Below are 25,978 nucleotides of genomic sequence, written 5' to 3'. Positions count from 1 at the left end.
CACACAACGTAGCCAGTTGGAACCATAACTTTTTGCCTAATTTGTTTGTAATTTTAACTGTGAAAACTGAAATGCATTAAAACAGGGTGCAGTTGGAGGGGTGTTTACTAATGTTTTTCCAACACAGCAGACACATGTCCTGAATGAATACTACAAACATCAAGTTGACAAGCTCATGCATCTTTGCTGTTGTCCTGTTTAGGGGGCTGGCAGTGAGACTGTGATTAGAATTGTTTTCAAAATGGGAAACTTTTTTTTTTCACTTTTCCCAGGAATTTTTCTCAAACTTGTGGCTCTCCCCCTTCCCTGAACAAAAAAACCCCCAAAACATCACCTGAAGGCAGAGACCAAACACGTTATAATTGTATATTTCCCAAGCTTCAGCTTGACGCTCATTCCGCTGAAAATTGGGGAGGGAAAAGGAGAAGTTCATTAGAAAGTCTGAATATCAGTAACTCCAAGGGAGCTCACAGGCTCTGCTATAATTAAACAATGTACTGAGTAGCTGTGTGGGCTTTAATCAGGTTTGTGACGGACTCAGGGTGAGTTTGCCACAGTAAAAGGTTATGTTTGCATCATTAAAAATCTGGATTCGGGCTTTGTCCTTGATGTGTTCTTGCTCCAGTTTCTTTCATCAGTTCCCGCTTCAAGATAGTAACAGAACATTGCCCATAAAGGATGCCAAGAACTTAGGTACTTTTTAAAAAGTTGCCAATTAACTATCCATGTCATGCCCCGTTCTCTTTTGATATGTTAAGTGTAAAACCTGAAAAAAGTACCAACCTGCCAACAGTGTTTCAGCCAGTTTCATTCAGTTCCTGAGAGAGAATCTCATAATGTTATGACTCTCTCCAGTGCTATAATCTAAAAAGACACCAAGTAGAGATTGATGTGTCTGTGGGGCAGCAATCATATGGCTCTGCGTGTGGAAAACACACAAGCCTCTGTACTGCAGACTTCCTGGCTTATGAGCCCTTTTGCTGTTTTAAGCAGATTAGTGGGAATGAGAAGAGCCTCAGCCATCAAGACCACCAGCCCGAGAGATAAAGGAGCCCTGTTACCTTTCTCATAGAGGAAACTGGGAAGCTCATGGTTTGATCCACAGTTGGGGTAAATTATGATAGCGTATTTGAAGTCATATGGAGCTATCATAATTTATCCCATCTGAAGATCTGCCCCATAGTCCTTGTGCAGGTGATGCCCTGGATTGAAGTTCTTGGCATTTTTCTGGGTGACAAAGACAAGAGTACCTCTGTGGGACATATTCTTGCTAACTGGATACTGGGAGCAAGCCTTTTTAGGCCTCTCCTTGGTCCTGTAAGGAAGCACATTGAGGTTCAAGTTCCATGTAAAAGGTAGTCCTATTATAGTGGGACAAAATAGTTATCCAGTTGGTCTTAGTTGATCCTCTTTTCCTTTGGTTTTTTTGTTGGAGTTTGTGTATACATCTGGTACCTGTAATCGCTTCGACCGCAGAGTAACTCCTTATCTGAGTGATCAACACACCCAAATGCTGCTCCAGCCTGGGCATTTTTAGGAAGGGAAATATTTTTTAATGCATAACAATGCATCATGTGCAAAGGAGAAGCAAACGTCTCTATTGAAAATAATCACTTTGAATCCTATCATGAATTTCTTATGTACCCATGATTCCTACTGCGTTTGATGGGACTTTTCCAAGATTCGTGTCCCCTTTTAATTACAAAATTATCATTTCTATTTAATAATAATCATTTGTGTTGTTGTAGCACCAAGACCCCATTGTGCTAGGCACTGTGCAAACAGAACATAAACATGGCCCCTGCCCCCAAAGAGCTTACAGTCTCAGTACAAGACAAGAGACAGCAGGTGAATACAGACAGGGGAGCAATGAGATAATGAGAGGCAGCATGAGAGGCAGCTGCCTACCTGTTGTCAAGTTTTTTGTAGGCATCACAGCAAAAGAGGGTTATAAGGGGAGATTTGAAGGACAACGAGGTAGTTTTGCAAACATTTATCCCCCAGGAAATACACATCCTGGTTTTGTGGGGGTTCCCAAGGAAAGCCTCTTAAACCAGCCATAATTCATTTCTATACAAACAATACACTACAGGACAAACCCTCTGAAACTGCAGGCAACACTGAGCTGCCACAATATCTGCTCACTTTTACACTGACAAGGTTTCCTATAACAAGGGATTATAAAAGCCTTAGACCCGGGCAATATGGGTGCTTGTCTGGAGATGCCAGGTATCTGCTTAACACACATAGTATTGTAAGTGTGCTGTATGCAATGCTGTGTAGTGGAATATCAGTGCCAAATATAATACAGGTCTCACCCCCAAAGGGCTTGCAATTGAATGACTAACACTTTGGGGCTACAAACTTTAAAGTCTCCCTCCCGGACTCAGTTTTATCTCTCTCAGCGTGCGGAATGAATTGATCTAAAGTGCTGTCACACATTCCTGTGTGTATTTAGTCTTTGCCTTCAATATTCTCCCTTTATCATACACCACTTAAGGCATAAAATGCAATATTAATGCCAAGTAATCTTACATAGCTGTCTGGCGTTTCTTTTAGAGCACAATCAAGAAGAAAAGAATTTTAGAAGATCACTAGCTCCAGCGTTCAAAGCACCCAGCACCCAGTGAATACTTTGGTCCATGTTTCGGAATGAGAAACAGACTAGAGTTGAGACATCAGTGAAAGCAGGTGAAAGTGTACCAGGTACCACAAAGGACTCCAGTGTTCCTGAAGCACAGACAGCGGTGCTGCAGAATTGAAGGAAAAGGATGGCTCAGCTTTCCATGGGTAACGGTAAAGAAGTTTATGGGGATGGAACAAAATTTGTCAATGACAGAGTCAGCACGGATGGAAAAAAATAAAAGCAGAAAGCTTTGAGGCAATGAAAAAGAGCCGTAGTGTGTCTGAACAGTGACTCAAAGGCAGAATGTTCCTGGAGCGAAGACGCTCTGGCAGCTTTTGGGCTAGATGGGAGTTGAAAGCTGTACATGGAAACTGAATGCGCTGACCTTGGCTTACTGTACTTCCATTGGCAAATAGGGACGTCTCCTTTCCTACAGAGTGACCATGTAATTGAAGGTGCTAAAAGGAACACAGGTAGGAAACAGCTAAGAATTCAGTCTTTGAGAAATGGAAAATAATGTAGCTGCTTTTTAAAAAACTCTCGTATAGGCAATAGGCACCATAGAATAACCTGAGCAACATTTCAGAGTGCATTACAAACACTGAGTGAGCCCTACAGCAGTTAACAATCCATACATTCGTACAGTGTAAGGCCAGAAGGGACCATTAGATTGTCTAGTCTGATCTCTTGTTTATTATAGGCTGTTCCATTTCATCCAGCTACCCCCGTATACAGTCCAATAACTTGTGTGGGACAAAAGCCTAGGTTCCCGGAAGGCATCCACTCTTGATTTGAACATGGAGATTAGATCGCTTCCCTTACTAGTTTGTTCCAATGATTAATCATCCTCTCTGTTAAACATTTGTGCCTTATTTCTAATTTGAATTCATCTGGCATCAGCTTCCAGCCATTGGTTGTTGCTATTCCATTCTCTGCTAGATTAAAGAGTCTTTTAGCACTCAGTATCTTCTCCTCAGGAAGGTATTTATACACCCCAAACAAGTCATCTCGCAATCCTTTTGATAAGATAAACAGATCAGGCTCCTTAAGTCTCACTGTCTGGCATTTTCTCTGCCCTCCAATCATTCTTCTGGCTCTTTTCTGCACCTTCTCCAATTTTTCAACATCCATTTAAAAATATGGGCACCAGAACTGTACATGGTATTCCATTATCCATCTCCCCAAATAGTGGACAACGGTAAAATCACCTCTCTGCTCCTACTCACTATTCCCGTTTATAGATTCAAGGTTCACAATTAGCCCTTTTTTGCCACAGCATCACATTGGGAGCTCAGGTTGAGTTGTTTGTCCATGGTGAGCTCTAGATTCTTTTCAGAGTTACTGTTTTCTACAATACAGTTCCCCCATTCTGTAGGTACGGTCTGCATTCCTGGGTCCCAGGTGTACGACTTTGCATTTGGCTGTATTAAATGCATTTTGTTTGGCTGAGCCCAGCTTACTAAGTGATTGAGTTTGCTGTGTATGACTACCCCCAGCCTCATCTTTATTTACCATTTTGCCAATCTTTGAGTCCTCCTCAAATTTTATCAGTAGTGATTTTATGTTTACTTCCACGACATGGGTGACAATGTTGAATAGCATTAGGCTGAGTACCAATCCCTGTGGAATCCCACCCCCATTTGATGATGGTTCCCCATTGGCCACTACTTTTTGTGTTAGCCAGTTCTTAATCCATTTAATGTATTCTTTATTGAGACTGGTAGTTATTTTTTTAATTAGAATGTCATGTGGCACTTGCAAAATCTAAGTATATTACAGCTACACAATTAGCTTTATCAACCAAATTTATAATTTCAAAGAATGAAATCAAGTTTATTTGATAAGACCTATTTTCCATAAAACTATGTTGGTGGGCATTAATTGTATCCCTGTCCTTTAATTCTTTATCAACTGAAGCTTATGTCAGCTTTTGCATTATTTTCCCTGGGACTGATGTCAGGTTAACCAGCCTATATTTAACCAGGTCATCTCACTTGCCCTTTTAAAATAATGGCACAACATTAGCACCCTTCCAGTCTTCAGGAATTTTCCTGGCACTCCAAGTTTTAAAATTAACATCAGTCATCCAGAGGTGTCCTCAGCAGCTCTTTTTTATCCATAATAGATACTGTTTAACATCCTCTTTGATTAATAATGGACTGGAAGGTACTTCAACATCCTTATGTTATACAAGTACTTCATCTTGCTTCTTTCCAAATACACAACAGAAATATTTAGTGTACACCTTGGCTTTTTTCTGCATTATTAATAGTTTTACCATCTCCATCTAGTAAAGGGCTTCTGTTGTTCCTAATATATTTTAAAAACTCCTTTCTATTATCCTTAGCCCTGCTAGACATAGATTTTTTCCCACCTTTAGCTTCCCTTATCAATTTTCTTCACTTCAAAACTAATCATTTATATTTGCTGTCTAGTTCCCCTTTTCTCAATTTGTTATATATTGATTTTTTTTATTTCTAATTGCTGCCCTCCTTGCAGCACTGAAACAGGATGGGCTTTTAGCCAGTTACTCTTTTTTGATGGTGAAATCGTGACTTTTCAGCCATTTAATAAAATGTTCTTTAAACACTACCAATTTTTATTCACATTTTTTGTCTAAATTGTTCCTCCCAGTCAATTTCACTCATAGTTTTCCTCAGCTTTGCATAATTAGCCCTTTCAAACCACCAATTATATTTATTGGGTTGGGGCCTGTCCTCTGTTTGACCATACTGAATGCAATCAGATCATGATCAGATCTAAGCAACCACCAACTTCCAGCTCAATGATCAATTCAGTTTCATCCATCATAATGAGGTCCAAAATAGTTACCTAATGTTGGGTGCAATACCTTTTGTGTTAGAAAATTATCATCTATAATTTTTAGAAACTCTAATGATGTTTTTCTGTTGGCTGCATGAGACTTCCAGCATACGTCCCCAAAACTGAAGTCTCCCATAACAACACAATTTTTCTTTCCACATATTACAGACCGGTGCCTAAGGAGTAACAATATTTTTCCCGTTCTAGAAATGAAGAAACTGAGGCAGAAAGAGCAGATCACAGAATGAGACTGTTGGAAAGTTGGGAACAAAACCCAGGAGTTGTCTACACTAACCACAAGATGTTATCTGTGCAGTATAGTCCTTTTCTGTTCTTATGGATGTTTTGTCAAGAGCATTCTGAAATAACAGACACCATGTGTCATAAATATAAAGGGAAGGGTAAACACCTTTAAAATCCATACTGGCCAGAGGAAAAACCCTTTCACCTGTAAAGGGTTAAGAAACTAGGATAACCTCACTGGCACCTGACCAAAATGACCAATGAGAAGACAAGATACTTTCAAAGCTGGAGGTGGGGGAGAAACAAAGGTTCTCTCTGTCTGTGTGTTGTTTTTTGCCAGAAACAGAAAAGGAATGGAGTCTTAGAACTTAGTAAGTAATCTAGTTAGATATGCGTTAGATTCTGTTTTGTTTAAATGGCTGATAAAATAAGTTGTGCTGAATGGGATGTACATTCCTGGTTTTGTGTCTTTTTGTAACTTAAGGTTTTGCCTAGAGGGATTCTCTATGTTTTGAATCTGATTACCCTGTAAGGTACTTACCATCCTGATTTTACAGAGGTGATTTTTTAACTTTTTCTTCAATTAAAATTCTTCTTTTAAGAACCTGATTGCTTTTTTCATTGTTCTTGAGATCCAAGGGTTTGGGTCTATGTTCACCTATGCAAATTGGTGAGGATTTTTATCAAGCCTTCCCCAGGAAAGGGGGTGTAGGGCGTAGGAGGATTTTGGGGGGAAAGACATTTCCAAGCGGGCTCGTTCCCTGTTATATATTTGTTAGACGCTTGGTAGTGGCAGCAATAAAGTCCAAGGGCAAAAGGTAAAATAGTTTGTACCTTGGGAAAGTTTTAACCTAAGCTGGTAAAAATAAGCTTAGGAGGGTTTTCATGCAGGTCCCCACATCTGTACCCTAGAGTTCAGAGTGGGGAAGGAACCTTGACACCATGTGTTATTTCTACACAGAAATAAGAAGCCGGAATTCAGACATTTGCTTGAGTCTTCAGGAAGCAATATAAAAAAAGGAAGGGAGGGCTCACCTGTGGTTAAGGAAAGGTCAGGAACATCAGGAGATGTCGCTTCTGTTCCTAGCTCTACCACACTTCCTGTGTGTCCTTGCACAAGTCACTTAGGCTAACATTGCAAGTACTCAACAACCCTGAAAATCAGACCCTCTATTTAGGTACCTAAGAGATAACTGGATTTAGATTGCTGGCTAGGCATCCGTGTTTAAAACATTGGCCTTAGTCTCTCTTTGCCTCCATTTCCTCTTCTTTGAAATAGGTGTGTTAGGAGGCTAAATTCATCAGGCTAGACCATGACCCCCAGTGTGAGACTGGAGGGCTCAACCACCATTGTGATGCCATCTTCCCCTTCCCCCAGGACCCACTGGAGTCTTCTTTATTTTGTCTGGGGTCTGTGGTAGAGGCGGGAGGGTGGAATATATATCCCCTAATCCCACTGACCTTACAGAGAAAATATAACAGCCAGAGGTGATGTATGTGGGGGGGTCCAAGATTTCTGCCTTCCATTTAGCAACAACTTTGACTCGGGCCAGCCCTGCACGGCAGGGCTCAGGGAGAGAGTGCCATCTCCACTGCCTTGACTCACCACAGGCCCGAGCCTGAGGCACGCTGTGCGGGGCTGGCCCAAACCACCGGCTGTCATCACTCGCCCCCTCGAATGTTCCGTGCCCCGCAGCTTGAAAGCCGCTGTTCTAGATCCAGAGGCGACATGTGGGCGGTCACATGCCTCCCCAGACCCTTTAAACTATGCCCCTCACGATCAACAGTTATGTGTCGCCTCTGAGAACAGCCCCTAACTGCATTATCTTTCCTGCATAATCCTCCTCCCCCTGAGCCCCATGGTCCCTGTAGGCCACTCCCCCGTCCGGACAATCTGGAGGAATCCTTAGAAATTTCCTCCCCAAAAGTCCCCTCCTGTCGCTTTTCACATGGGAGAGAACAACATGGCTCATTGTTTGTGAGGTGCTATAGAAGAGCAAAGGCAAAAATGTCTGAGTCAAAGAAAGATGATGAGAGGCCTACCCCAGAGCTACTCTTTGCTAATAAATGTGTGGCATGATCAGGGACTGAAGTGTTGAAACAAACTGATCATTTAAATTGCAATCACTGGAACCAGATGGTATTTATCTAACAATTGATGAAAGATCTGAAGAATTGAGTGTCTGAGCTGCTGATGGGAAAAAATGTAATCTCTTATTAAAATTAGCAACTGTACCAGAGTACTGGAGGAGAGCCACTGTCTCAACTCATGCTCCCAAAGATAAACCTACGACTGTTGGTAAAGGAGCAGGTGCTTGCTTGTAAGCTATGCTTCTTTCCTTCCTGCTCCCACACAGGCCCCTAATGTGAGCTCTTCCCATGGCCAACTATATCTCCTGGGTTGGGATTTCTCTTCCATTCAGTTCAGCTGTAGAATCTTCTGCTTATGCGCAAAAGACATTCACCCAACGTCGAGCTGCATGTCACCTTCGGATCCACAGGGGGAAGAAAAGCAACTAAAGGAAAAGAAGATAAAGCAAGAAATAACTATTGGAGAGACAGAAGGGAGCTAATTAACCCAACAGGCCACAGCTGACAGGAATCAGGTGGCTTGATAGAATGATGGAGCCCAGCAGTGGAGGAATGAGCTGGGCTGGGCAACTCTGCAGCCACTTCCTGGGAAACAGAAGGAGCGTTTGGGGGCTGCAGAGACAAGAAGCCTAGAGAGGAGGGCGTTAGAAGGCTGGCAAACCCAGAGAGGAGGAGTACCAGATGGTAAGGAAAGGGCTCAGGGGAAGGCAGTAAGGTCTAAAAGGGAATAGATCTTGACTGCTGACTAGAGGGTCCCTGAGCTAGAACCTGGAGTAGAGGGGGGACCTGGGTTCCCCTGCCAACCACTGGGGAAGTGCACTATGATGCAGTGAATGGGAAGACTGCCCAGGATTGCTGAAGAAATCCTTTAGGACCTCGGAAGGGGAAACCTGTGTAGTGACGTGGCCAGAGGACTGGGTCACAAAGAGACAACAGCAGCCTGTGTAGTAAGAGAGGGGCCACAGACCCAGAGAGAGAGGCGGAGGACAGCACGCAACTGTGGGAAGGGGCATCGACCTAGCAAACTGTTCTCCAGAGTGATCAGGAAGAAGTGCTGTTGTGATGGGGTTTTCACCCCACACAGGAGTGGAAGGGGTTAATGGAGGCCAAATGGGTCAATTAACCTGGTAGACTGACCGCTGAGGGGAAAGCCTTAAGTAAAGGAATGGGCTCACCTATGCAGGAACAAGCAGGGTCTGTATAAAGCCAGGTAGCTGGCTGCAGACAGGGGCTGCAGGGAAGCAGGCTGCAGCCAGTCCCTGAGAGGAGAGAGTTGGGAGGCTGACAAACCCAGATAGAGGGGAAGCCAGATGAGTATGAAGAAAGTAGGAAGAAGCATAGGGAAAGAGTAGCAAGCGGTAGGACTGTTCAGAGATGTTGGTTGCTTGTTATAGGGTCACTGAGCTGGAATCCAGCATAGAGGTTGGACCTGGGTTCCCCTACCAGCCACTGGGAAATGGCTCAGGGTATTAGAGGTGCCAGCCAGACAGTGGGTCTGGAAGGATTTTGAAATCCCCAGAAGGGGAGGACCTTCCTGGAGGGCCAAACCATGAAGAGGAGACTGCAGATCCGGGAATGAGCAGGGGCCATAGACGATGCAGGACAGGGAGAATACACCACCAGAGGGAAAAAGCAAGCCTGGAGGAGCTAATTCCCAGGACAACCAGCAGGAGGCCTCGCTAGCAGTGAGTGACCCCCGTGACAGCCATCCTAGCAGTAAGCGGAGAATCTAATCATAGTTGGGAGAGAATGTGGGCCTGATGGTCACCTCTGATACAAGGGGAGTTTGAAAGACTATGCAGGTGATTACCTCTGATACAAAGGCAGGGAGGGTGAGAGAAAAACAGCTGCCCTGACACAAGGGGAGTACAAAAGGCTATAGAAGAGACACTTGGGGTGAAGGGATCTTGGAGCTGCCATGTGTGGAGGCTTTCTTTGCAGAAGGCCGGTGTACCCTCTCAAGCTGGACCACAGAGTTGCTGCTTCCCATGAAGGGGGCTGATGAGCAACAAAGGGGGACACAGGCCCTAATGAGACAGGTCTTAGCAAAACAGAGTCAACAGTGGGAGGCACAGAACTATATGATACAGCTGGTTGAAGAATAGAGATATTTGCTTGAAATCCTCCAAGAGGTGAGCAGGGGCCAGAGAGGCCAGAAGCTCGAGCAGGGCAGTGTTACACCTGAGGTCAGAAGGGACGCTTTACGAGAGACTGCCCCTATTGGGAAAATAAGAAGCTTAGCTCCAAAAGGAAAGCAAGAAGGAGAGCCCCAGGTGTCCGACCTGTAAAGAAGACAGGAAGGGGAAGGTGCTTGTTTCACCTGTGGCAAACTAGGACATGTAAGGAGGCAGTGCCTCACAGACAGAACAGTAACCTAGGGAAGGGACCCAACAAGGGACTAGAAAAGAGACCCAAGCCAGGACAAGGTCAAGAGAGGGCCAGAAGGAAGTGTCAGATGCCCAGAGAATGTGCACTCAGGTGGTGGAGAAGGCCAAAGGGGCCGAAAGGGAGAAGAGAAAAGAGAGATTAGAGAGAAGGAAGAGTCCCTCAGAGGTCAAGTTGAAGGATATGGGAACTAATGTGGAGACTAATCGAGGGAGCTGGGAACTCAGACCCTGGGAGCAGGGGTGCTGGGAGAGCCTACAGAGGAAGGGCCAGGGCTATAGGAGAAACTGAAAGCCACTGACTTGGCCTTGCAAGTATTGCGAGAAGATGAAGAATTCCAGATAAGAAAAATTCAGGGATGCCATGGAAGAGAAATGCAAGTGGCTTCTCATGGTGGAGGACCTGGAGCACGAGCCAGACAACTTCTGGACCTATCTATGAGCGCTCCAGGGAAGAAGATACCTGCCCACCCCAGGGTTGCAGTTTTGAGGTGGAAGCTATGTGATGGGGGTGTTTACCCCACACTTGCCCTGAAAGGGCTAAAGCAGATTGAGAAGGGGGCTTATTAACCAGGCAGGCCACAGATGACAGGAATCAGGTGGGTTGAGTAATCCCTTGACAGCGTGAGGGAGCCCAGCTAGGGAGGAGTGAGCTGGGCTGGGATTTATAAAGACAGGAAATGGGATGCTCAGGGTGGCTGGGAAACTCTGCAGCCACTCCCTGGGAGAAGGGAGGAATGTTTGGGGGCTGCGTAGAAAAGAAGCCTAGAGTCCCTCCCCTGAGAGGAGGGAGTTAGGAGGCTGGCAAACCCAGCGAGGGGGGAGTGCCAGATGGTAAGGAAAGGGCTCCGGGAAAGGTGGTAAGGTCTAAAAGGGAACAGACCTTGATTGCTGACTAGGGGATCCCTGAGCTGGAGCCCAGGGTAGAGGGCAGGTGTAGGTTCCCCTGCCAGCCACTGAGAGAGTAGCACTATGAGGCAGTGAATGGGAAGACTGGCCAGGATTGCTGGAGAAATGCTTTGGTACCCTGGAAGGGGAAAATGTGTGTAGTGACCTGGCCAAAGGGCTGAGTTACAAAGAGGAAGTCCCAGCCCGTGGAGCAAGAGAGGGGCTGCAGACCCACAGAGAGAGGCGGAGTATGGTGTTCAACCACGGGAAGGAGCGTTGACCTGACAAGATCTTCCCCAGAGTGACCAGGCAGAGGCGCCATCCTAGCAGTGAGTGGAGCACTCTGTCACATCATGTCTCCACCAAAGGGATGCTGCCAGCCACTGCTGTAATTAGGAGAAGGATCTAGGTGTATGTCCACACTGCACACTCCTTACTGCAGCATGCAATGTACATCCATTGCACAAATCCCTAGCATGAGTATCAATAGCAGTGCAGACGGTGAGTCACTGCTTAGGTGAGTAAAGACAAATCTGAACCCTTAGGGTATATAACCTATACAACTCTCTACATGCCCACGTATTGCCTCCCCCATCTACACTGCTATTTTGAGCAGTGTAGTGTCCCGCTGCCTTTCCCTGCTTTAGTAAATCCTCCAGCAGTGGGGAATGGTTCTGTGGGGGGAGGCAGTGGGGAACGGCTCCAGCAACTCCCTGCTGTCAGAGCCTTTTCTTGCTGCCTCCTTACTGCCAGAGCCTTTCACTGGCATGTGTAGCTACACACCACAGTCTGGATGCAGCTTGTTTTTCATGGCAGCGTGTGGCTACACATACCCTACACGTTGCCACCAGTCATGCATGGTGTAGACAAATCTTAACTGTGACTCTACCTGACTCAATGAGAACATCTGCTCAGTGTGCAGCAGCGGTCAAAAAAGCAGATACTCTGGTGCATTAAGTGAGGGATAAAGAATAATATATGATTGATATAAACAGAGAATACACTCTCAGCTTGAATACTGAGTTCTGCTCTGATTATCCCATCTCAGCAGAAAAGATCCAAAGACAGCCAATCAAAATAATTAGAGGCATAGAAAGGCTTCCATAGGAGGAAAGATTTTTAAAAGATTAGGACAACTTAGGTGAGTGAAGAGGTAAATAAACATATATAAAATGACACTATGAGTTGGTTGCTCCTGTGAATTTTCTCATGACACAAGAATGAGGACAGTTAGCTTCAGTAAAAGGCAACACGTTTATAAGAGACACCAGGAAATTACTTTTAAACATTACATAATTAACCACTGGAAGTTCTTCCTTAGGGTTATACTTTCTTAGCATTTCAGCACTCTAAGAGCCTGATCTCGTTCCCATTGAAATCAATGCAAAACTCCGACTGACTCCTGCAGAAAACAGAACTGAGCCCAAAGGAAGCAGGCGCTAACCAGAACAGTGCACACCTGCATCTTTTGTTCTATTGAAGCAGGAGCCCAGTCCTGGAGCACTCGTCTTTCTCTGCTCCCATAGAACAAAGGGGAGCCGCGGAAAGGAATGGAGAAATAATGAATGAAGGATTATGTGCTTAATTGTCAACTGAGATGGAAGATTAAAGGAGGAAGAAAGAATTACTTATGTTAAGGCCTGTTGGGACCTGTTCTTCAGAACTCATGTCAGAGTGACTGTGTTTTAACCCTCTGTGTTCTGCATGCGATTTCCCTGTGTGCACGGTTTTCATTCTCTTTGAAATCATTTCCTTTGATTAACGCAGTCATTAAAGACTTAGAAAGATGGTTGTGCTTCTGTTGCCCTTAGAGGGGAGGATTCTGCTGCTAACTCTGATCACATGCCTTTGCTTCTTACTGTGGGTTTCAAAATTCAGCAGGCCCATTTAAACAGTATGCACAGTTCCCAATTAAAATAAACTTTCATTAATTTCTTTAGGCGACACAGGCTTGAAAAACAATCTCTGTGATTATACCTCCAGCTAAGGAAGTGAATTGGGTGGTTCTGACCTTAAATCTCATTAGCTGACTGCTGCTTAGATGACCATTTATTTTCAGAGGAACGGGAGATGCATTATGCAACTGGATGATGGGAAACAGTTCCCCGTTAAATGAAATTATGAGTGAACCTCAGCCCAGCAGGCAAATATTGGATAGGAACACAAGTTCAACTGCTTATCAGAATTATCCAAACCGTTTGGGGCTGCCACTTTCAGGCAGAAATCTTGTGAGATCCCTACTCTTTCGTGAGCTATCCTATATTTCCTGCTTCCAATTGGGCCAGAAACAACCCAAGAGCAGTCCTGCTTTGTGGCAGATTTGGCATTTCCACTTCAGTTTGGGAACTAGAAGAGCAGAAGCAGCCAGAGAACTGAAAGCTAATTGCCAGGAATTCATAGCGATGTCACTCTTTGATCCTTTGGTTTCAGTCCTTGCTATCCTTACAAAGCAGAACTCCCCATCCATTTGCTTGTTCCCTCTCTAATAGGGAACATGAGCTGGGTTTAAACCCTTGTGAGCCAAATTAGCTTGACCCCACTAAGGAAGTGTTGTTGCAACAGTAATGTTTTTGGTCTTAGGCAGGCACCACAAGCTCCAATACTCAGTGTGTGCTATGGGGGCAGTGCTACCCTGGGTGGTACTATCGCGAGCTACCACCCTAAAGAATCCCCGCTAACCTTAACGATATTGTAATGGAGTTTTGGCTGGCCGGGTGCCTCCCATCTCTGGGGAGAGGGCAGGGCCTGGTGCAGAAAGCCATTCAACTCAGGACTCAAGAGCACTGAGAGAAAGTAGCTGCCTTTCACCCGTAAGGTACTACGCATGCACAGGGAATTCAAGCTATTGGTTATCCATCGTTAGCTCTCTTAGCCCTTCTTTCAGCACACCTCGGACCAAAAAGCAAAAAAAGCTCATTTTTATGAGCCTGTCTGCATTACCCAGTCTCATGATTTTGAGTCTTGCGAGAATCGTGTTTTTCTTAAAGCACCTGGTCCCGTGGTCACGTGCTTACACAAGAATCTCAGCTGTCAAGGTTTTTCACACATGAGAGAGAGGGAGACTGTCCTCCCACATCCCCAGAACACCCACTAACCTAGTTGTTATGGTGCTGTTATGGGAGACCTTGGTTCAAGGCCCCACTCTGCTTGATTGATAGTGCCCAAGCAACCAAGCTATAGAGTTAGTCTCTCTCCGACATACACCTATTTATATGTAGAGGAATAGCTCCATCATGAGAGATTTACTCCACAGCCTGACAGGGCACTCACTTGTGTCTCCCACATCCCATGTGAGTCCTCTGCCCTCCTGCCCGTTCTGGGGAGGGTCTCTCACCAGAAGTTTCCCCCTGGACCTGGGAAATCTTTCCCACCAAAAGCAGTTCCAAACGGATACATTCTCATGAAAAGTTTCAGTTTTGAGGAAAAAACTTTTAGTCAAAAAATTTCCATCTGGCTCTAACTCTGACTGAGTCCAGAGGGCCTGAGGGAGGGTCTGCCAGAAGGGGTGAGGGCAAGACTGAGTCTGGGGAGATTCTGACAGGAGAGGTCTGGCTGAGGGCTGTTTCCCAGCAGAGCACTGCTGTGTGCATAAAAAGGAATGCATATGATTTTTGTGTATAACGGTGTTTGGTTCCATATGTTATTGCAAATTTTAATGTCTAGGCCATTGACATCAATATCTTTTACTTCTTTCTTTTATTGCCATAAATTAATTTGAGGCTAACTATCTCCTCTCAACCTACAACCGTATGCTTGCAAAGAGAAGACGAGGGTTCCAATTATATTGTTTGGACACTGCTTTCTTGCAAAGCTGGGCAAATACTGTTTAAAAAAGGCTGACAAATATTCAGAAGAAGCTTCTAAAGAATTTGCTTCAGCTGTGTTTGTGTCCCTTTTCTGTTTGCTTTCTATAAATATTTGAGCAGGTGAATTTAGCGTTAGGCATATTTACAGAAACAGATCGTTTTAGGCAACTGTTACTGGAGAATATTCATGGGAAGCACATTTTCACTTTGTAATCACAATTGTTCAACCCAGACACCTGGTTCTAAAACTTTACTTCTCCAGACAAAGACCAGAAACAATGCCAAGTGACCTATGCCTCCAAATTATATTAATCAACACAGCTCAAATACGCACAACACACTGTTTATAGAATATCAGGGCTGGAAGGGGCCTCAGGAGGTCATCTAGTCCAACCCTCTGCTTAAAGCAGGACTAATCCCCAATTTTTGCCCCAGATCCCTCAATGACCCCCTCAAGGATTGAACTGCCAACCCTGGGTTTAGCAGACCAATGCTCAAACCATTGAGCGATCCCTCCCCTACATGCTGCAAATTATTTGCTGAAATTACCTGGCAATTTGAGTGTGAAGTAACTAAGTGTAGGCAGCTGTGCTGTTGCCTCAGCCCAGGACAGAGTGATGTGGCTCGCTCAGAGTCTGAGTCAGGCCCTTTTCTCGGAGCTTCAGCTTTTATTTCTTCCATAAAAAACTAGTACAGCCTATCAATCGTTCCTTAGCTGTAACCCAAGGTCTGTCTGTTCCTTACAGGTTTCCACTGTACAGGCCACCTGTCTCAGAGACAACCACAAATAGTGCTTTTCCCACCTGGCCCAGCAACTTCCTGCCAGACCTTCCCTGCTCTGGGCAGCATTGTCTAGTGGTCTTCAGGCTACTTGCCTAGGAGTCCCCCTGCTCCAGAAGCGAGCAAGTCTGCTTGTTCTCCTGCAGGAACTTTTCTGATCCCTGCAGCTCTTCCCCCACTGGCCCATTTTCTGCTTCTATAATCACCTGATGCCCAGCTGATCAGTCTCAGCTGGGAAATAGCAAATAAGTCACAGAGGAGGATGGCGTCCCAACTCTCCTTAAAGAGCCAGTCACCCTGTGACACTAATACATTTTGAAAACTGAAAGCTGGTTATGGAGAATCAAGAGACAGAAAAACGGAGTCAAATTAATTGACTCCGTTATTCACTGGGAATTATTTACTCAACTCTGCCATGTTGCTACACTGCAGAATGCGTTTAATAAAACAGGAGTGCCTCAAAATTCTCACTGGTGAGAAGTCTTTTTCTTTTAAAGTGTAAATCTTCAAATAGTAAAACAGAATATTTTATTTCCTCTGCAGAGGAGTAACGCAAACGAACTAATCGGGCACATATCCTAGTGTATCCCCTGAGCAATGAGAAGTGCTGTAATAACAAAATGGAAATGGAAAATGAATTCCTAAAGATGGATGGAGGGCAAATTTATTCAAGAAAATGCCCGCTCTGAAGCTTTAGATAGAATTCAAATTTATTAAACAGGAAGGGGCTTATTTCTAGAGCTGAGCAAATAATAATCATAAATAATATACTAAATGAATGTCTCCCTGTCGCTCACTTTAAATTCATTAGAAGCAAGAGAAAGACAAGGGAAGTGTAGGTCCTCTTCTTAGCAGGGAAAGAGAGCTAATACCTGATGACATCAAGACGGTGAAGGATTTTAATGCCTATTTTACTTCAGTCTTCACTAAAAAGCTTAATGGTGACACAGTTATTATTAACAAGGAGGAAGGAATGCAAACCAAAACCGGGAAAGAACAAGTTGATGAATACTTAGACAAGTTAGATGTATTCAAGTCAGCAGGACCTGATGAAATTCATCAGTCGTTCTCCATGTCTGCTGAAGGTAGGGCAAGAAGTAATAGGCTTAGCTGCAGCAAGGGAGATTTAGGTTAGATATTAGAAAAACATTTCTAGGGGCTTGTCTACACTTACCGGGGGACCGACGAGCGGCGATCAATGCGAAATTGACCGCAGATTGCTCTCCCGTCGACTCCTGTACTCCACCGGATCAAGAAGAGTAGGGGGAGTCAACGGGAGAGCGTCTCCTGTCGACATCACATAGTTTGGACCCCGCAGTAAGTAGGTCTAAGCTATGTCAACTTGAGTTACACTATTCACATAACTCAAATTGCGTAGCTTAGATCGAATTTCCCCTGTAGTGTAGACAAAGCCTCAACAGGCTTCCAAGGGAGGTTGTGGAATCCCCATCTTTGGAGGTTTTTAAGAAAAGGTTGGACACACACCTGTCAAGGATGGTCTAAGTTTACTTGGACCTGCTTCAGTGCAGGGGGCCAGACTTGATGACCTCTCGAGGTCCCTTCCAGCCCTACAAGTCTATGATTCATTAAATATTTATGAATTAATGTTTTTATTATTTGACTGAGTCTCTAAATGGTCAAATAATATCATCAAATAAATTATTCAAAAAATGTCTCCATCTCTAGTCAGGTCTGCTACAAATAATTTTCTTGACCTGCTCTGTTGCTGTATATCATATACATATTCTATACTGTCCTCCAGAGATTATTCTGCTGACTTCATGGGCAGAAAACTCTACTGGTATGCATCCTAAAGAAAACACCCTGTCCCATGTGGGGAAACATAGATATGAATTCCCCATGAAAGGTCCACTTGTTGCAGCTAATTGAACAAAATATTACTGGAGAGAGTAGCACATGTGGCAACCTATGACTGGGTTCAACTTTGGAAGTTCAAGTGAACTTCCTGTAAGAATGCAAGAGCAATTATCGATGTAATACTTGCTATCTTTATGCTAGATGTTTCAGACTGCTGCTGACAGGAAAAAAATACATTAGAAGATTTCATACATACAACTATACCAAATCTGGCCTGCTGCAGAATTGGAGTCCTAGTTGAAGATCCTGCCAGGGACATGGAATGCTGCCAAAAGGTAAGAATGATTTCTATCTAGGTTCACATGTGAAGACCATCACCATGTATCTGACTGCCTGACGATAGCACAGCTTCAGTCATAGCATGGATAGAGCCTTACTCAAATTGCGCTTCCTTCTTCCCAGTTTACCCATATGTCTTGATGTATAAAGCAGAAGCTTCACACATTTCTGGTATCACTTTGAGGCCATTATGTGTCCAATGAGTGTGCTTACCAATATACCAGTGAGGTGCTCCCACACAAATACTTTCTCCTACAGCCTGTGGTAAACTATGTGTACTAAAAGCAGAACATAAAGATTTCCATATCAGAGTTCACACCAATGGTCCATCTAGTCCAGGGTCTTGTCTCTGACAGCAGCCACTACCAGACTCTTCAAAAGAAGGTACAAGAAACCCCCAAGTGGTCAAATATGGAAGAACCAGCCTACAAGGGAAGCATATTCCTAACCCCTGCCACTAGTGGTTGGTTTATTCCCTGAAGCATGACAGTTTATAGACCTTTTACAAAGATATATGTGTTATTCTATCTGATGTAATTTTGAATGTTCTTATTATTCATCGTCAGTGTCTACTTCTCTTTTTTAGTTACTTGATCGCAATAAGGAGTGAGACCTGGTAATACTACTGTTTGCTGGGTACACACAAACAAATCATTGTAACTACACCCATTGAGGAAGACAATGGCACATGACAAATAACTGTATATTAAATGCACTGGAACTGTTTATACTATCCTGAAATGGATGGAGTATTTTGCAAGTATGGCATAGTGTTTGACTTGTGCAATTTGAAATGGATTTGGATGGGGGGGGTTAGTCCTTCCAGGATGTTCCTGGAGTATCCACTCCCTGGAGTTCTGCTCTTTTAAATACCAGACTCTTGTTGCAATCTGTTCCAGGCTGAATCAGCAACCTACTCTCCTTTTACTTTGCCAGCACATTTTTAACAAGGGGATCCCTCCAACATATTGCTGGTTCAAATGGCACTAATGACAGCGTTCTACACTATGGCAGCAGTCTACACCACTGTTGAAACTGCTAGCACCTGTTCTAATTGCTCTAAGCACTGAAGTCAACAGAGCTAATCACATGCTTAATGTTAAGCATATGTATGCTTAGATGCATTATTAGATCAGGCCAGAGTGCTTAGCACCCTACAGGACTAAGCTTCTAAGTTCTCTTGACAAGCACTCTACCAGTAACGTAGATAGATACCCCTGGGTGGGAAGGACCTTTAACAATCCTCAGCAGAGCTCTTTAAGCTGAGCTAGAAGAGGTAAAGTGACCAACTGCAGAAGGCTTCGTACCCTGTCATTCACTCTAATAGCATTCTCTCCCTACCAAGGATTTGGTGAAGTCTGATTCTCTGCAAGACCCTTTCCCATAGCACATGAAACAAATGTGGAGATGTGGAGAAGATTAGGAAAGTAGTAAGAGCTCTAATAGTAACAGGAAAAAGAGGTGGCATTGGTTTTGCTTTGACAGTCACCGTTATCTTTAATAACTTTAAAGACTCTTGGGGGATATAAAATAAGAGTAAAATACAGTATTGTCTTATTCGCAAATTGTGATTCTAGTGTATATCACTCTAACTACCACCACCGTAAACAAAAGCTTAAATAACCTTATAAAACTGAAATGTTGTCAGCAGTGTGATAATACTTAACTAATGAAGAGTTCCCAGGATAACAGTGTGCTATTCAGGCAGACCTAAGTGAATATATTCCATGATATATGGCAGTGGATGTTTGGGAATCAGATTTGCATAATTTACAAAGTGAATTCCTGAGGCACCGACACATTATAATCTGCCCTCCAGAGAAACCTGAGAAGTTACCTGTTGTATCATGGAGGGAACCTGATTAATGGGCTGTATGTGGCTCATGCTATAATGAATCCATGTTCTGCAAACAGACATACAGATAGCTTGAGCTAGAACCCTGGTCCTTCAGCTCTAAATATATAGGCCTCTACCACCTGAATAAGGAGAGTTTTGCTGCCAATGGTAGTGAGTCCTCTCTTCTTTCTGTGGAGCAACTACTGAAGGACAACGTTACACTGTCACTCATACACCTAAAAGCCAATGCGATGTCTCTTCCTTAGAATTATTACTTATGAATATAGCACCAGGAGTGTCCATGGCACCTGCCATCACATAAGGGACAGAGTCCCTGTGCTTAAGGTTTTACAGTCTTCTAGAATATGTGTGGCATGGTATGGCCTAGGGAGAGAGGCTACTAGACAAGCAGGGTGGAAATGATAGAGAGGTTTACACAATAAAAAGGCCATGTGGTTACCTGCTGTACGCAGGAGGAGTTCCTTTATTAATGTGGTTGATTTTTGTTAAGTTGGTAAGAGAGTGTGGTCAGGGCTGGAGAAGTGGGAGTTTTAGGAGGGAGTAAAAGGGGAGGCGGGTTGCATGGTGTATATGATCAGGGAGTTCACTCTAGGCATAGGAAGAAGAATGGAAGAAAGCACCGAGGTACTTGGTGGAGAAGGATAAGAGTGGAAAGTTTAAAGAAGTAGGCAGAGCACAAAGCCCAAGTGGCAAAATGGGAGGTGAGGAGATGTGGGCGGGGCAGAGCTCTATAGAGCTTTGAGGTGAGGGTCAGGACTTTGGGATTTTTGGATGCAAATGGGAAGCCAGTGAAGAAATCTTCAAAGGGGGTGTGTGATGTGGCAGCTGACCCTCACTGGCAGAAAAGGGGTTAAAAGCAGCCCTAGGGAGGCTGCGCCGGAGGCAGCCAATTAGAAGGGGGCTGAGAGGAGTAGCCAGTCATGGCCCGGGAGGCCAGTATAACAAGGGCTGCAGGGAGAGTAGAGTTCAGTAGCTGACTGGAGCTTGAGGGGAGGAGACCAGGCTCCTAGCAGAAGGAAGAAGCCCCAGTACCTGGGACAATTCAGTGCTGCAAGCAGGGACAGGGCAGGGGAGTTACAGAAAGCTCCAGGTGGGCTGCTAGAGCCTGCAGGCTGAGGCCCTGAGGTAAGGGCAGAAAAGGGTGCTGGAGCCACATGGGAAGTGGCCCTGGGACAAAGGACTGTAATTGCCACTGAGGTAGTGGCTGGAAAAGAGATTGCAGGTCCCCCAGAAAAGGAGAACACAGAATGTGGCACAGCTGGAGGGCAATGTCATGAAGAGGATGCCACAGTCCTGGGCGTGACATGGGTCCAGGAGCAGAGGCGACAGTGGGCGAGACACCACCAGTAGAGGGCACAGAACTAATTCCCAAGACAGCCAGTAAGAGGCGCTGCAGTGGTGAGTCACACCCCATCACAGGACGACATTGTGAGAGAGGAAGAGGAGGAGTTCGCAGGCAACGTTTTGGATGGACTGGAAGGGCAGGAAGTGGCTGTCAAGTTCCAGGCAGGAGCACCTCATCTAGATATCTGCCTAGTTTTACAACACGCTGCATAAAAAGCACTAGTGGAGTTAGTACAAACTAAAATTTCATACAGACAATGACTTTACTGGTCTATATACTATCCACTGAAATGTAAGTACAATATTTATATTCCAATTGATTTATAATTATATGGTAAAAATGAGAAAGTAGCAATTTTCCAGCAACAGTGTGCTGTGACTCTTTCATATTGTTATGTCTGATTTTGTCAGCAAGTCATTTTTAAGTGAGGTGAAACTTGGGGTATGCAAGACAACTCAGACTCCTGAAAGGGGTACAGTAGTCTGGAAAGGTTGAGAGCCACTACCCTAGAAGACCTCTTGAGGAGCTTTCTAGCCCTACATTTCTATGATTATGTGACAGTGCCTGAGAATCTCAGTTTTCATTTAAAAGAAAAAGGCCCCTCTGGTTAGAGAGAAAAGCTTGAAAATGTGAAGCAAATCCACCCTGAAGTAGAACTGGTCGGGAATTTTCTGACATGTTTTTTCATTGGAAAATGCCAATTCATCAAAACCTACCCTGTTCATGGTAAAGGGTTGGTTTTGCCAAATTTCCCATTTTGGAAAAAAAAATGAAGAAAGTTTCAAAATTGCCAAAATGTTCCATTTTGACATTTTCTAAACAAAGTTTTGGTTTTTATTCAAAAGTCTTCTCATTTGAAATTCTAGCTAAGTTGTTCTAAAAAAAGGGCTAAACTGAAATGAAACTTTTCAGAATTATCACACAAAGTTTTTGTTTGACCCAATCAGAAACATTTTGGATTATGGGTTTGTGAAAATGATTGAAATCTCAAAAATCCTTAAGGGACAGGAAAACTGTTTCCCGCCCAGCTCTACCTCGGAGGCTCAGAAAGCAGAAGGCAAATAAAAAGAACATTTTTATGTTAAAAATACTCATGATTTAAAGGCAATCTCATTATTTTTAAACATTTGGGGTTGGTAGTAATGGGGGTGGTCCGATGGTAAAGTCATGGGAAAGATGGGTTCTCCCAGGGGGACAGTCAGAATGAAGAAGAAGGGGCTAATGGCAGAACTTGGGGAGTCACTGGCCCAAGGGTAGGAGAAGGAAGGAGAAAAGCCATTGCAGAGGCAATGTAGTGTATTGCCTTTGCTGGTGTGATGCTGCCCTCTAGTGGCTGTCTGGCAGGGAAGCGTTCCAACTGTGGAAGACCTCTTTTAGCCCAAGTGGTACAAGCCTATGCTTTTGGAGCTGAAGGATCTGGATATGTGAGAGAGCAGAGGAGAGAGATTCACCCTGACATTGTGGCTGTTGTTTGCCGCACTTGGATTCATTACAGACTGGTGCCGACTGAGAGCAGGAAGTGAGGATAGAGGCAAGGAGGGGGATGGAGCTCACCACTGGTAGTGTCATCCCTGCCTCTGAAAATGTTGGCAATGTCTTGAGCCCAGAGGAAGGCAGGGGAAGAAGAAGAAGAGGGGGCGGGGGATGAAGGGAAGAAAAGTGAAGAGGTGATGGGCACAGAAGCCAATTAGGGAAGAGAGAGGAAGTTCTTTGGCAAGGGCCAAACTGAAAGAAAAGAGAACAAATGTGTGGTGGAGAAAGTCCACACGGTCCCTGGACTTTCTTCAGAGGTGTCTGGTGCCCAGGAAGCAGATGGCTATGGATTGACAAGATGCGTGGCGTGGTGACAGAGAGAGAAGGGAAGTGTGATGTTCTAGGTCTTGAACCTAGGCCTGGGACTCCCAAGACAGCTGCTGCATCCTGGACCCCACCCAACATCTGCTGAAACCTGGTGGGCTGAGAAGCTAGTAGGACTATAGCCTCAGCCAAGGCACCACCCACAGGATCCCTGATTGGAGGATCGCCCAGCTTCACCAATTGGTCCAACCACACTATGCAGGAAATCTGTCTGAGCAACCAGGTGATTTCCTGTTGTGGCTGCACTGGATCCTGCTTGTGTCAACTCTGTTTCTGATTCCTCCTCCGCTCCTGGCTCCTGCCACACCTGCCTTTGCTCCTGTTCCCACCGTGCTCCCGCTCCAGACCTGATCCTTGCCTGTCCTCCAATCATCAATTACCAGTCCTGGCTTTGACCCCAGCATCCAACTTCTGACCCTGACTCTGACTTGACCATTGTCTCTGGCATATGGAACCTGACCGCGGCACAGACTCTCAGCTTTGATTCCCGGTCCTGGCTCTGGTAATTTGCAGTTGACTCTGGTGCTGACCCTTGGCTTGGTTTCCCAACCTGGATGCCTGCTCCACCCACTAGACTTGACTCTGCTCTGACAACTAGGCCAGACTGCCTACATCCTGGGCCACAATAAGTAGCACTGACGGTGGAGATAGCAGAATAACTGGAATGAAGGGAGGGCCATGTGGGAAGGTGGGGCAGACACAAAATGGACACAGCTCCACCCCCTAGAAGAGTTTGTCATCTTTTGAATAAACTGAAAATTCCCTCCCGTCAAAAAGCCTTCTAATAAGGGAATGCACCAGCTGAAGTAATAAACTGTTTTTCTCCATTGGTGGAGACCTCCCAGTACTGCTATTTATCATCTCACAGCAGTATCCGTGGAAACCACACTTCCATGGAAGCTGTGGAGAGACACAAGGTGGTGATGACTCAAACTCTGCTTGTTAATGGTAGGAATAAAGGCAGTCCTCCTTAAAAGGTCCAGCTACTGCATGCTTAAATCTGGCTTTCAGTAAGCTAAGCACTGATTCCAAAGCAAGTAAGTACATGCAAGCTCTTAAGCTTCTTATTATATTTCCAGCATGCTTTCTCCTTGGCTCTTGGGCAATACAGACGTGCATTCAGAGAAGGCCTAGCTTTCAGAGGTACACCATTATTAACAGTTTGTAACCTCCAGGCTTGACCATTGCCAAGCTCTTTGGTTGGGAGTGAATCCACAGGCACTACAGTAACTCCTGCAGGTGCAGAACATGGCAACCCAGCTGCTGGCAGACACAGGTAATCAAGTTTATTTCTGTACTCTTGTGCTCCAGTTGCTACACTGGTTACTTACCAAATCTGGATCAAGCTGGACCTTCAGTGAAATCCTGACCCCACTGAAGATGATAGACCAAGCTTTACGCCCCTTTCTGCTGGGTTAGCCAATGGCGCTAGTCCACAGCATACAAGAATAGCATGTAACCCCTTTCATCCCAGTCAATATTAGCCAGAATAAAAATGCATTCACACCCTGCTAGCAAAAAGGAGGTGACACTTTCAGCTTACCCTGTGTTCTGTATCATCCTGCATACAGAACATAAGTTAGTAGGTTATGTGCCTTTTTAACATCATTATAAATCTAATGAAGTAAGAAGAATATCAGTTGTTGTGTGCAGTGCCTAGCCCAAAGGGCCCCCAATCCCTGACTGCATGCTCTAGCACAAATCACATAATAACCTAAAGTTTGTGGTGCTGTTGTAGATATGTTGGCCCCAAGGTACTGGAGTGTTTGCCCCCGGCGCTACAGTCTTTTATCATTTTTCAGTGTGAGTTCATTCGAGAGCGTAGTGATTGTCTGGTTTCACCCACATAGTGGTTGCTGGGGCATTTGGTGTGATAGGCATGTGTAGGACCTGTGGATCTTGAAAGGTGGATTGTGGGGGATATTGATCATCGTAGCAATGGAGATACATCTGCAGGTTTTTCATCTGTTCTGGCAGGCTATAGTGCTGCTTTTAGTTGGTGGGCCCTGGCCTGTGGGGAGCTTGCTTCTGATGATGAGCTTGGCAATACTGGGGGGTTGTCTGAAGGCCAGAAAAGGGGCTTCAGGAAAGATTTCTTTCAGGATGTGGTCCCCATCAGTGGTGGGTTGTAATTGTTTGATCATATCCCCTATTAGTTCCAGTGTGGGATGGTAGGTGACAAGTAGGGGTGTGTAGTCAGAGGGTTTTGGGGGTTTTTTCCATATTGAACCAGGTTCTCTCTGGATATTTCAGTGTCCCATTCCATGATGTGATCTATTTCTCTAGTAGAGTGTCCTTGTTAGAGGAAGATGGTTTTAAATGTGTAAGGCAGTATTTCTCAACCTATGGGTCATGACCCAAAAGTGGGTCACAAGAATGTATGAAATAGTTGCAGCCACCCGAGCTCCACCGCCGGGGGCTGAATTCGCGGAGGTCATGTAAAATCATGGATTCTTGACATCCATGACCCACTTGTAGCCTTACTGATTAGCCAATTGAATGCAACGCGGGAAGAGTTATGGGAAAAGAATATTCCATGTAGAACTCCAGTGAAGAGTGTGCATATTAATCACTAAGTGAGCCTTTAGTCAGTGAAATGGATAAATTTTTAAACTGTTTTGTTGCAACTGCAAGTACCAGTGATAGTAGGAATTCAGCACAACCTCAGAAGAAAAGTAATCGTAGGTACAACCCTGCTTACTTAAAATTTGGGTTTTCATTTATGGAGGAGTGAAATGGTGAACACAGGCCACACTATGTCATCTACAGTGAACTGTTGGCAAATGAAAGCATAAAACCATCAAAGTTACATACACATTTGGAGACAAAGCATTCTAGCTAAAAAAAATCAAAAGGCTTGTCTTTATAAATGAAAAAGCAAAGCTTTGGAAATGTCACAAAAACACTTGAACATGTATCTACTGTCTGGGAGCAAGCATTGCATGCCTCTTACCTTGGCCTTTTCTACACTACAGAGTTAAGTCGACTTAAGTTACGTTGACGACCATATACTGTTTAATTACATCTGTAGTGCACATCCACACTATGCTCCTTGTGTTGGCGAAGTGTGTCCATAGTCAGCGCTCTTACATCAACAGAGGATAGTTATCCCACTGAGCG

This window comes from Eretmochelys imbricata, chromosome 5 (genome assembly GCF_965152235.1).
Source record: "Eretmochelys imbricata isolate rEreImb1 chromosome 5, rEreImb1.hap1, whole genome shotgun sequence".
Taxonomy (NCBI): Eukaryota; Metazoa; Chordata; order Testudines; family Cheloniidae; genus Eretmochelys; species Eretmochelys imbricata.
This window is presented reverse-complemented; position numbering follows the sequence as displayed.